Below are 13,119 nucleotides of genomic sequence, written 5' to 3'. Positions count from 1 at the left end.
TATATTAACACCTAAAAAGATACTAATACTGTGTGCTGGAAAGTGAAATGAAATTGTGTGATAAACTTCAAACTGGAAAAAACCTTCTGTTGGAAGCATTATAGCGATCTCTATCAAAAGCTACATATATCATATCTTTGATCAAGTAGTCCCTTTCCTGAAAATTGAGAATGCCTCTGGTTTTACTATACAATAATGGTGAAAAATTGTAAGTCAACAGTTCTCTAATGGAAATATAACTGAATAAATCATAGTACAACAGCTATGAAAAAATATAATTATTAAGACTAAGCAACAATATGTAAAAATTACTTAGAAGTGGAAAAACAACATGAAATTATAGATAGACAACAATCACAATTATGTAAAAATGTTGGCATATGGACAAATATTGGAAGAGAATATAGAAAAATGTGAAAGCAGCTGATTTATTGCTGTGGTGAAATTATGAGAGAAACATATTCTATTTAAAACTTCCTTTAGTCATGTTGATATAACAATAAATCATACCTTATTACATTGCTTGTTTAATTGCCTATCTTTCCAACTAATCTATAAGCTTTAAGACAGGACAATGTCTCTTGTTCTCAGGATTATAGCGCCAGTTCCTACTGAATAATTTATGAAAGAATGAATGAAATACATTGGAAACCTCAAAATAAATAAATACCCCAAGAAGGGGAGGAAAAGTAAAGCATTAAAAACAAAAGACTAAGCTTGCTTCTAAGCTCTAACTATGGGGAAATAAACAAATCAGCCCATTAAAAAGTCTCTGGAAAATCTTTCTTCCCAGGCCACTGCCCAGATTTTAGGTCCTCAACAATCTGGAGAAAAGCACAGGATCCTGGGAAATAGGCATAGCAGGATTTTCAGGAACACATGAAGTCAGAAAGGACAAGAGCTTCACATCCTTTCCCTACCCCCAAACTCTAGCTGGAACTAAGTGTAGAGTGTAGGGAGAAAGGCTGTCTGTATGAAAAAAGGCAGAAAACATCGTTCAGCAGGGAATGTGTCTTTAGTAGGAACTTAAGTCTGGCACCACCCTGAGCTCTGGCTAAGAAATAAATTTCCAGGTACAAGGGAAAATAAGAAGCTTTAAAGGAATTGAGCTCTGGAGTAAAAATCTCCTCTCCTGACAACTTAAATCAGTCTGAAATTTGCCAGAGGCACCAGAAGGACTCCAAGTCATGAAACTATGATAAGCATTAACAAAAACACATAGGAAAAAGACACAACCTTTAAGTTATTTTTCAACCAACCTACGCAGCACCTGTCACAGACCACACAGGCTCTTCTCAGCTTAAGCAATTTTTATCCACATTTGTGCTTTTAGGCAAAAGTATCATAATTGACTAATGCAGAACTTGAAAACAAGTTTAGCTACATGAAGAAAAAGGGCACTGAATAAGGATAAAACGGTAGAAAGAGAAGAAACTAGATTTTAGAAGCAGATCTACCTATTTTATATTGCAACTAAGCAAATCACAATCTCGCTGAGCCTTGGTTTTCTTGGTTTCCTGTTTCCTAATCAAAACAGAAAATTATACCAACTTTACTGACAAGGTTAAGGTGACAATTAAATGAGTCAAAGTATATAATAAACCATAAACTTTTACTTGAATATGTGACCTTATAATAGAACTACAAACGCTACAATTTCCTTCCAGGGTCAAAGTTAAGTTCAGTGCATTTTTCAACAAAATCTAACTGCATAAGTCATTTGGAGGGTGAAGGAAAATCAGTCACATCCCACTTTGCTAAATCAACTGACAGTTTATTCATTCAAAGAGTAGACTTTTTCATATAGGCAAGTGGCAATGAAGAATGATTCTCCCTTTTCCCCATTCTTAGTGCTGAAATTCCACTATTCATTACTTAGGGTCAGAAAAAGTTTTCTATTTTCTACCTCCTATGAAAACACGAAAACCTGAAAGAGGACTACCAATAACCATTAAATACTCATAATTGAGCTAAGATTAACTCAGCCTGCTGAAAACTAAAATCTGAGAAATATGATACCAACAACAATTTGGCCTACAATTCTCAAGAACCTCCTGATTTCAAGTTTTCGGTCTCATTGTCTCCAATCACCAAAACTTTCCCCAAATACCCCCATTTCAGAATCAGAAAATCTCACAGACTATTTCTTGCACTAAAAAATAAGACTGCATGTCCCAATTTTGCTTCAGGAAATATGTTCACCTCTGGAATGAGTCTTAAGTCATAGGATATACATCCATAGACACAGAATAAGAGAAGTATCAGTGGTGAGAGAAGGCACAGAAAAGTAAAAATACAAAATTCACCACCTTCACAGGCTCTGACTAGAATTAGTAGCCCTGATACTAGGGAAAAACCATTTTCTCTCTTAAATTCTTACTCCTAAAAACTAGAAAAATTGCCATAGCAATACATAAGAGGAAATTAACTGGGGAATCTTCCCTCATATCTACTCTCTTCAGTTCATATATATTTAAATCTGTTGTGTGTGTTATGGTTTGCTATCTGACCTCACAACGATCCTCTGAAGAAAGTAGGGCAGGTATTATTATTCCAATTTGAAGGATGAGGAAATCAAGATGCAAAGAACAGCAACTTGCTATGGCCTGAATTAAACCCAGATCATCTGACTCCAAACTTCCTATGTTTTCTGGAATGGCATGATGCTTCTTGAGGTCTTTTAGCTCCATTCTCTCCAGAGAAGATAAATACCAGTCCCAAACAACCTCCCTGTCACCACCTTTTATGGCACTGTTCCCTGGCTTTTTGTGTCAACAGTTTCCAACACAAGGTAACACTAAAGGGAACTCATTAAGCCAAATACCCTTGTAAAACAAAGAAGTTTGTTTAATGACTGGAAGATCTAATATTCTTGACCACTTAATACAAGTTTCCAATTACATTAACTAATTACCAAGCTCTATGGCACCTGCAACTCCATCTAGGATGCCCGTAGAAAAATATAAACTCCAAAGTCAAGAGACTTGAGTTCTAGTCCAGACTCTTACCACTCCCTGGCTATGCGAGCTTGGGTAAACATCGTACCTTCCCTGGATCTTAATTCCTTAATATGTAAAATGAGAATAACATTACTTACTGCCCTACAAATACTACTGTATGGAGGATTAAAAAAGACAATAGATGTGATAGTGCTCACAGTATACAGTTTCTACAAAAAAGCCATTGCAAAAATTTCTCCCAAGGTTGTTCCAACACACTAGTAACCAGTGTTTTCTAAACTACACACAGGAAACTGACTCCATCCAAAATAAAGGAATATTTGTCTAGGTTTGTCCTGTTTTTCAAGATCATTTTTAGTGTCATGGAAACTTGTCTACAAATTATTTTACTTGACTTGCAGGCCCCTATAAATAGTAAACTGTTGTCTTAAAGCTGCTATGAAAATCTGCTTGTCATAGTGGAACATTTATTGAACATTTTTCATGTGCCATTCACCCTGTTAGACATTTGCAGCGTTTATTTCGATTGATTCTCATAAGAATACTTTGAGATATTTTATCTCCTTTTTATAAAGAAACCGGAGTTAAGAGAAAACAAGAAATTGCCCAAGATCAAACATGCATCTGTGTCATTGAGGAAAGGAAACACCAAGGTGTTTACTAGCAAGGAAAAACTGGGAACATTGTTACTAGTGATTACAGAGCATGGTGGTTGTATCTGCATTCAAATCCTGGACTCACTATGAGCTGCAGTATTCCCATTTGTAAAATTAAGTTAATGAAAGTAATCTATTCCATAACCTAGTAAATGGGTTAATATATCTACTTAGAATAGTGCCTGTCTATCACATTGAGTATTATCATCATTTCTCCCACTCTGCTTATTCAAATTTCTTTTCCCTGTCCTGAATCCTTTACAGATCTTACTCATTGCTGTTGTTATGCCTTTGCTTTCTCTTCCTTTTTTTAATCCTCACCTCAGGATACGTTTATTGATTTTAGAGAGAAAGGGAGGGAGGGAGTGGGGACGAAGGGGGGCAGAGAGAGAGAGAGAGAGAGAGAGAGAGAGAGAGAGAGAGAGAGATGTGAGAGAGAAACATTGATCGTTTGCCTCCCACAGGCACCCCGACCTGGGATCAAACCTGCAACCTCAGTATGTGCCCTGACCAGATCAAACCCACAACCTTTTTAGTGTATGGGGACAACGCCCCAGCCAACTGAGCTACCCAGCCAGAGCAAATATGTACATTTTAAATGTTTGCATGCTTTTTCCACTATACTATGCTAATTTTGCTTCCTTGAGATTCTGTACAAGTTCTCAAAAAGGAAAGCATATATTCTATAATGATCTGATTCCAAGTATTTCGTTGGTTTCATAACCTTCACGGCAATTAATACACTGGAGTTAGTTTATTTGTTTGCTGACTGATTATCATCCTTTCATTGGTGCCCTTAAAATGTTAGTGAACACAGGACTCTACAGAACTTAAATTTTCACCATCTCTATTTATCAGAAGGTGATAGGGACTGAAGAGAGAAATATATTCAGATTTCTCCCTAGAGTTGCATCACAGGGTCCAAAAAGAAAAGACTCACTCGATGTCACTGGAACCTGAAAGAATAAAAGAAACAGTCTTCAGCTGTTTTATCATTACTATTATTATAGAGCCCTCCAAGGATTCAAGTCCACAATAGAGAAAGGGGACTTCAGTTTCCTCCCACAAAGCCCAAGCTTCTTTATACAGCATTAAATCAGGGTAAAGATATCGTATAAAGTTGTTAGGTGCCTTGAACAGCAAAAAAATAAGAGGTATATATCCTGGAAAGGAATTTCAGCTTGGGAGGACTGGAATGGAAAAAGTCCTAAAAAGAAACAAGAAAAGAAAAAACAGACCCTAACCCTAGCAGCTGTGACTCAGTTGGTTTGAGCATTAACCCATAAACTGATGGGTCACAGGTTTGATTCCCAGTCAGGGCACATGCCTAGGTTGTGGGTTTATTCCCTAGTCATGGTAGGTGCAAGAAGCAACTGACTGATGTTTCTCTCCCTCTCTCTTTCTCTCTCTCTCCTCCCTTCCCTTCTGTCTAAAATCAAAGAGCATGGGTGAGGGTTTTCTTAAAAAAAAAAAAAAAGACCCTAAAATTTGAGAAAGGCTCAAGTATACAAAGATACCTTAGTGTCTACTCTAAGAGAATGGAGATAGGGTGGGGGGAGGGAGGCAGGGGTAGAGAGGGCAATAGCTGTTCTCTAGAGAGAGTAAGCATTGGGGTATTTGTGCACATCAGAAAAGGGTGAATTAGAGCAAGGCAGAGCAGGTGCATCATCAGCTTCATGTAAGGGAGGGTGTGGAACATTCTAACCTAGTACCAATAATTAAGACTTTTCTAGGACTTTACAGTTTATAGAAAGACTTTAATATATATACCAGTTCTTACTAATCACTTTGGTTAATGCAGCTATTGTTTGTTTATATTTACAGGGAGTTGAAGATTTGCTTTGCTCATCATTTGCACTTTCATAATTTTTTTCATAAGTCATTGACTGGTCCAACAAATATTGTAATTACTGAAAACCTTCTCTGTCATACCAAATGCTGGGAATACTGAAATTAAAGTTACAGTCATTGCCCTTGAGAAGATCTTATCATTTGAAGGTGGAAAAGTGAAAAGACAAATAAAACCTGACTCTAATATAATGAGTTCATTGTTATGAGAGGTAAGCAAGTTTAGTATGGTTTCTAACACAAATTGAAAGAATTTAAGGAAGGATTAAGTATAGTTCTGACTCTAGAAGAGACAATGACTGAATTATATCCAGAATCATCCAGGCAAAGACACACGGGAGAAAAAAATGCCATCAGGTAGCAGGAGTAGTATATAAAAAGGTGTAGAGGCAATGGCACATTCAGGTAAATCTTAGTATTGATAGTTGATCATGCCTATATCAAAGCACGTAAGGAATCAAAGAAAGGCAAGACTGGAGAAGTACGCAGAGACAGATCATAAAGAGATCACTTCCAACATTTTCCAGTCACAGTGCTGTTTTCATTCTCCAAATCTATGCTTTGGATAACATAAAGAAATTTTTTTCACTAAAGAAAAAGAAACAAGAAGCTTGGGTGGCCCAAGATTGAAGTTTCACACTAAAAGAAAAGTTCTCTGAATATGGCAAGAAAGCAGATTAACTTCAGAAAAATGGGATCCTTTGACTTGGAAAAAACAGGTGTGTACAGGCAAGGATGAATGCCAGATATGTGGCACAGCTTCTGTGCCCTGAAGAACAGACTGAAGGTCACCCCAAATATTCCCTGGGTAAGTTCCAGCAAAGCAGAACTAAAGATCATAAGTGATCATTTGCTGCTCTTGTTATGTTTATGCAAACGAACAGGATAAACTAAAAATGGACTTAATGTAGTCCCTTTAAAGACAAGGAGGGTAACCTTAGGGAGAAAGATTATTATTCAAGGAAAATCACAATGATCAGTAGTAGAGTATAAAACAGGGCAACTAACCGTCTTAAAAGTTTCTTCTCCAGATTTAGAGACTTGTTTGCGGGTTATGTTACATAAATTAACACGTGTTTTTTGTTTTCAAAGGACATAAGCCTATGATCGCATTACCTGAGTGATTATCTGTACGCATAAGCCTCACTTAATCCTCTCTGTAGCGCTGCCTCCTGAGACTCAACGGTTTGGCTGAACTAAATGGCTGGGTTGGGGAAGAATGGGGTGGTCTGTGGGCTTCACTTTAAAATGGGTTTCTCTTTTCTATCCTAATGGCTTGGACAGAAAAGGCCCAGAGGTCTGAGAGGGGGAAAAACCTAAACTATTTACCTCAGCCCAAACTAAGTATAATGGGCAAAAGGGTTTTGGACAGGCGAGATGTGCCTAGCACACCTTCTTACAAAGAAGCCCTTTTTTTTTTTTTTTTTTTTCCCTAATATGGAACATTGAAAAATTAATCCCTGCCTTTTGTCATCTAGTAGTTATGGATTGAATGATGTCTCTTAACCCTTTTCGCCAAATCTGTTGCCCCCAGAACACAACAAGGACACCAGCCTGTTAAACCAAGCACGCCGTTGACCGGAGACAGCCAACTGACCTGGAGTCTGCACGATCCTTCCCCATGTGGGAAGGCCACCCTCCCCTCCACACCCCCACTCTTATTAGGGTTTTCTGGACCCAAGGGTAGGTAGGACGACGACCATGTCCAGCTTGAAGCAGCTAGAGGAGCTTGAGACCTTTGCCCATTGTCCTTTACAAGATTACAAAGGGTCCTAATATTTGAGAGGGGGGGGATAGTTAATTTTTACGAACCAGGGGTATGGACCTGGGGGGGATTGCTGGGGGAGGGGGGTGCTGGGTGGAGGGGAACAAGGGGGAGAAAATTGGAACTGTTGTAACAATATAATCAATAAAAAACATTTTTAAAAAAATGGGATCCTTTGGAGCCAAGTATCTATATAGGTTAGGGAAGAGAAGCTTGGTCCTCAGTTTTATTTCATTTCCTTTGCTCTGTTCAAAGCTGCTGTGGACCAGATAATATTTTCCAGTATTAGGAGCTGCTATGGCTCTCATTCAGAGTTAAATCTCAAAAGATTTATGATTTGGACTGGCTGAAAATTAGTGATTAAGTTAATTTGTATCCCAGAGAGTATAGTAAGAGCAAAAGTATCCTAAAGCTTATATTTTCAGTGAATCAGCATGACTTCCAACATAATAAAATACACCTCTAATCCTAGAATACTTTCTTGTCCATTGTTTCCTTCTATCCCTTTTCACATTCTTTAGATCCCTCTCCTGAACTCAATTTGGCAAAGTTTTACTGACCTCAAATCATGTGCCAGATATTCTGCTGGATGCTAAGGATAAAAAAAAAAAAAAAAAAATGAAGAAGGACTTCCGGCCAAGATGGAGACCTAGACAGACAGACACGCTGCATCTCCCTCCACAACTAAGAAGGAACACAACTACCTCAAAACCAGAGATAACCAGAAGTTCCAGAAAACCAAGCTGCATGGAAGTCCAACAAACAAAGATATAAAGAAGAAAGAAATACTCATCCAGACAGGATGAAAAGGTCAAATGTACATTTTAAATAGTTCATTTAAGCTATTAAGTGGAAATCATGATGAGACCTACAGAACTTCTAGGTGAAAGTTAATAAGAAATTGAAATAAATAACCACTGTTATCCCTAGTCAACATAAAGAATATGAGAAGAACTAAAATAGGAAGGGAAGATAAGGAATTTAATACTGGAACATAAGACCTTGAGTTACATTTAATCACCCAGATGGAGATGTCCATCAGGCAATGAACAAAGTTCTGAGCTAAAAATAAAGATTGGAAAACTGATTACATTTAGGAGGTAATTTACATTTTGAGAGAGGATGGGCCAGGGAGAGTGTATAGACTGAAAAAAGAAGTGAGTAGAAAATGAGGCTCTGAGGAACACCTACATTTAACAAAATAGGCAAAGGAAAAAAACAAAAAGAACAAGATGGAACTTTTTTTGCCTGTTTAAATTGTTGTTCTTTTATAGTTGTCCCATTCCCCCACCATCACATGGCTCTCCTTTGCCCAGCCTACCCCCGACTCCCGGAGTCAATTCCCACTCTTGTCCATGTCCACAGGTCATTCATACATGTTCCTTAACTAATCCCTTCCCTGTCTTTCCCCTTAATCCCCTGCCCCACTCAACACTGGTTACTGTCAGTCCGTTCCTTGTTTCCTTGCCTCTGGTTCTATTTTCCTCATTTGTTTGTTTTGTTCATTAGGTTCCTCTTATGGGTGAGACTATATGGTATTTGTCTTTCCCCGCCTGGCTTATTTCACTTAGTATAATACTCCTTAATGCCATCCATGCTGTCGCAAAAGGTAGGAGTTCCTTCTTTCTTTCTGTTGCATAGTACTCCATTATGTAAAGGTACCACAGCTTTTTGATCCACTCATTTACTGATGGGCACTTAGACTGTTTCCAGCACTTGGCTATTATAAATAACACTGCTATGAACATAAGGGTGCACATGTTCTTCTGAATTGGTGTTTCAGGATTCTTTGGGTATTATCCCAGCAGTAGAATTGCTCGATCAAAAGGCAGTTTCAGTTTTCCTTTTTGAGGAAATTCCATACTGTTTTCCACAGTAGCTGTACCAGTTTGTATTCCAGTGACATATTTCACAGATTTAGAACAAATATTTCAAAAATTTATATAGAACAAAAATAACCCCAAATAGCCTCAGCAATCTTGAGAAAGAAAAATAAAGTAGGATGGATCACAATACCTAATATCAAACTATATTACAAGGCAACTGTAATCAAAACAGTCTGGTACTGGCATAAGAACAGACACATAGATCAACTGAACAGAATAGAGAACCCAGAAATAAACCCAGGTCTTTATGGTCAATTAACATTTGACAAAGGGGACAGGGGCATAAAATATAATAATAATAACCTCTTCAACATATGGTGTTGGGAGAACTAGAATGGTATATGCAAAAAAATGAAACTAGACCATCAACTTACACCATATACCAGAATAAATTTAAAATGGATAAAAGACTTATACATAGCTGTGGCTTCATGAAAGTCCTAGAGGAAAACATAGGCAGTAAAATTTCAGATATACCACGCAGCAATACTTTTGTCAATACATCCTCTAGGGCAAGGGAAATAAAGGAAAGAATAAACAAATGGGACTACATCAAATTAAAAAGCTTCTGAATGGCTAAAAAAATCATCAAAATGAAAAGGGAACCAACCATATGGGAAAATATATTTGCCAATGATACCTCGGACAAGGGGTTGATCTCCAAAATATATAAAGAACTCATAAGATTCAACACCAGGAAGACAAACAATCCAATTTAAAAATAGGCAAAGGACCTGAGTAGATACTTCTCCAAGGAGGACACACAGAGGGCCCATAAATAAATGAAAGGATGCTCAACATCACTAGCCATCAGAGAGATGGAAATTAAAACCACAATGAGGTACCACTTCACACCAATCAGAATGGCCATCATCAACAAATCAACAAACAACAAGTGCTGGTAAGGATGTGGAGAAATGGGAACCCTAATGCAATTATGTTGAAAAGGAACTTTAAAAGAATAGGTATAAAGCAAGCAAAGAATGCAGAACCCAAGGGACTTCCAGATGAGAGATAAACAGTGTCAAACCCATCAGTGAAAGTATAAACTGACACTTCCATTTGGATTTAGCAATTAGGTAGCATAGCAAGAAGAATTTCAGTATTATGGAGAAGGCAGAAGCCCAATTTCAGTTCAGGAAAGCTAACATGAGAAAAGGAAATAGAGATGAAACTAAGATTTTTTTTTTTATCCTCACATCTGGAAGAATGATTAAGAAGGTGAAGGGGGAGTTTTTCCTTGTTTCCTTATTTACAATGATGGAGCAACTTGTAGAAGCAACCAGTAGAAAATGAGATTATAAACAGAAGAACAAAGGACAAAATTTTGAGCAAGGTCATGCAGAAGGCAGGAGGGGGTGGTTCTTTTTAAAACAATATTCAGTACCCTCATCCTCTGAAAATGGAACAAAAAAAAATGAGTCTTGAAGTAAGAGAGAAGCAGAATAAAAGCATTCCAAAGGCAACTGTGTAATAATAGCACAGAACCCAGAAAGTAAAGTATGTACTCAAAGGAAGGGCAACCCAATGTATGGAAAAAGTTTGAAAGTATAGCAAAAGTATGAAAGATAAGCTGGAGCCAGGTTGTGAATAAGTTTAATGAGCAACAGTGTGTTAGAGAAGACTTACAAATTAAATTTACTTTATAAAACCTATGAATACTTTTGTTTAGGAATACTCTGAAAGCAATGTGAAAGATGGATTGGAAAAGGGGAAAAGAACACAGGAACTACTTTTTAAAGCCATTATGTATATTTCTGTCCTTTCATTTCCCTTAATTTTCCTTTCTTCATTAGTTACAAGTATAAACTGAAGTAGAGCTATTTTAGAATTCATTTAAGTTATTAAAGGTAATAAAGATTTATGTGGTCCTGTGCCTAATTGTTAGATATGGCTGAGTCAAATTGGTAATGCTTCTCTCTTCTAAAACCAACCAACCTTTTGGGACGGCATAGATGGACCTGGAGAGTATTATGCTAAGTGAAACAAGCCAGTCAGAGAAAAACAAATACCATATGATTTCACTTATAGGTGGAATCTAATGAGCAAAATAAACTAACAAACCAAATAGAAATAAGAGTCATAGATACAGACAACAGTCTGACAACTGTCAGAGGGGAGGAAGGTTGGGGTGGATGGGTGAAAAAGATGAAGAAATTAATAAAAAAAAAAACCTCATAGACACAGAAAACAGCATGGTGATTACCAGAGGGAAAGGGGGTGGGGCAGGTAGAAGAGTCAAGATGGGATAAATGGTGACAGAAGGAGACTTGACTTTGGGTGGTGAACACACAATACAATATACTGATGATGTATTATAGAACTGTACAGATGAAATCTATATAATGTTATTAACCAATGTCACCCCAATAGAGTCAATAAAAAATATAAATAAATAAATAAATAAAAATATAAAAGAAAAAATCATACTCTTAATTTTCTGTGGCCAAATTTCTTTTATTTTTATTTATTTATTAATTTTTTTGGTATGAATCTATCAATAAGGGTACAGCTCCTGGCACTTCAGTTTAATAGCTATATAATCTTGGGCAAGAGACTACTTTTATGAGCCTGTTTATTCATCTATAAAATGGATATCCTATCTACAGCTCAGGATCATTGTGAAGATAAAATGAAACAATGCATATGAGTATGCCGTGTAAACTGTAAAGCACAGTGCACATGGCAGAGAGCAAGAAATAAATGCTGCTAGCCGACGTATATGAGGTCTGTCTGGTAAAAGTCCAACCATTGTTAATATAACGAGAACAGTTTGCGCGACATCAATATAACCTGGCAGCCAAGGAGAGTGGACTGGAATGCACATGCATGAACAATGATGACTCCACTGAACTAGTCAGTGGGGGTGGCAGACACCATTTGAGTATGTGTACTATGTGGCCATTGCATTAAAAATGAGTGAGCGAGTAGAGCAATGAATCTGCATCAAATTTTGTGTTAAGCTTGAACATTCCTCTGCAGAAACTATTGAGATGATTCAGAAGGCTGCAGCTATAGGCAACTGGTGATTGGCAGCTTCATCACACAACGCACCCACTCATGAATCACATCTCCTGCAGACTTTTTTTGTGAAACATCAAATCACCCAGGTGACTCAACCCCCCTACAGCCCAGATTTGGCACCCTGCTACTCCTGCCTTTTCCCAACACTAAAATCACTTTTGAAAGGGAAGAGAGTTCAGACCATTGATGAGATTCAGGAAAATATGACAGGGCAACTGATGGCAATTAGGAGAACTATGTGAGTTCCCAAGGTGCCTACTTTGAAGGTGTGAGGGACCGATAAAAGTGACACTCAAACTATTAATAAATAATTAGCAGCAAAAGAGAAATGTAATCTTGAACAACTGTAATTTAGAAATAGAAGGGCTGGAGACATAAACAGTCAGAGTTAACCAAGTGTAAGGGGCACCCATCATGGAATATTTATCACCTGGGAATTATGCATGGTCAGCAAGTTAAGAAAACTTATTCATGAGTTAATTACGACCCTTAGTTGATTTAGTCAATCGCATTAGATTGTAACTCCAGAGTATCCAGCAGGGAAAAACAAGAGAGGAAGGGGATGGAGAGGAAAGGGGAGGTTTTGCTCACATTAGGATAAAAACAGCCAGCTCTGTCTTTTCAGCGTGCACCTTTTGACCTGGCTGCACCCAGAGCTGCAGATCTGTGAATAAACTGCCTCGGTTGCTGCTAAAGTTCTGTGTCCTGGTGTTTCATTGCAAGCCTTTCTCACATGGGGACTAAGATATCATTGTCTTATGTACAATGTTTCTTGTATTTTGTATCTTGTTCAATAAATGTCTCTATTTTTCATAGCACATGGCTGGATATTTTCTGAACAGGCCTGGTATATATATTTCTTAGCTCTGTCAGGGAGAGAGGAATTCAATCACAAGTCTCCAATTTTCATCACTGAGGTGGAAATACACACAGGAGGCATTATAGGATTGAACCCCCTTTTTTCAGGATACCACATGACA

At 37.6% G+C, this 13,119-nt stretch overlaps 1 protein-coding gene across 1 annotated transcript in view; it reads right to left on the bottom strand.

Annotated features, from left to right (window-relative positions):
• SYN2 (synapsin II) overlaps window positions 1-13,119 on the bottom strand; it is a 211,101-nt gene that overhangs the window by 185,686 nt on the left and 12,296 nt on the right. The gene's annotated exons all lie outside the window — the stretch shown is intronic.

This window comes from Furipterus horrens, unplaced genomic scaffold (genome assembly GCF_987537825.1).
Source record: "Furipterus horrens unplaced genomic scaffold, mFurHor1.1.pri manual_scaffold_7, whole genome shotgun sequence".
NCBI lineage: Eukaryota > Metazoa > Chordata > Mammalia > Chiroptera > Furipteridae > Furipterus > Furipterus horrens.
This window is presented reverse-complemented; position numbering and strand designations above follow the sequence as displayed.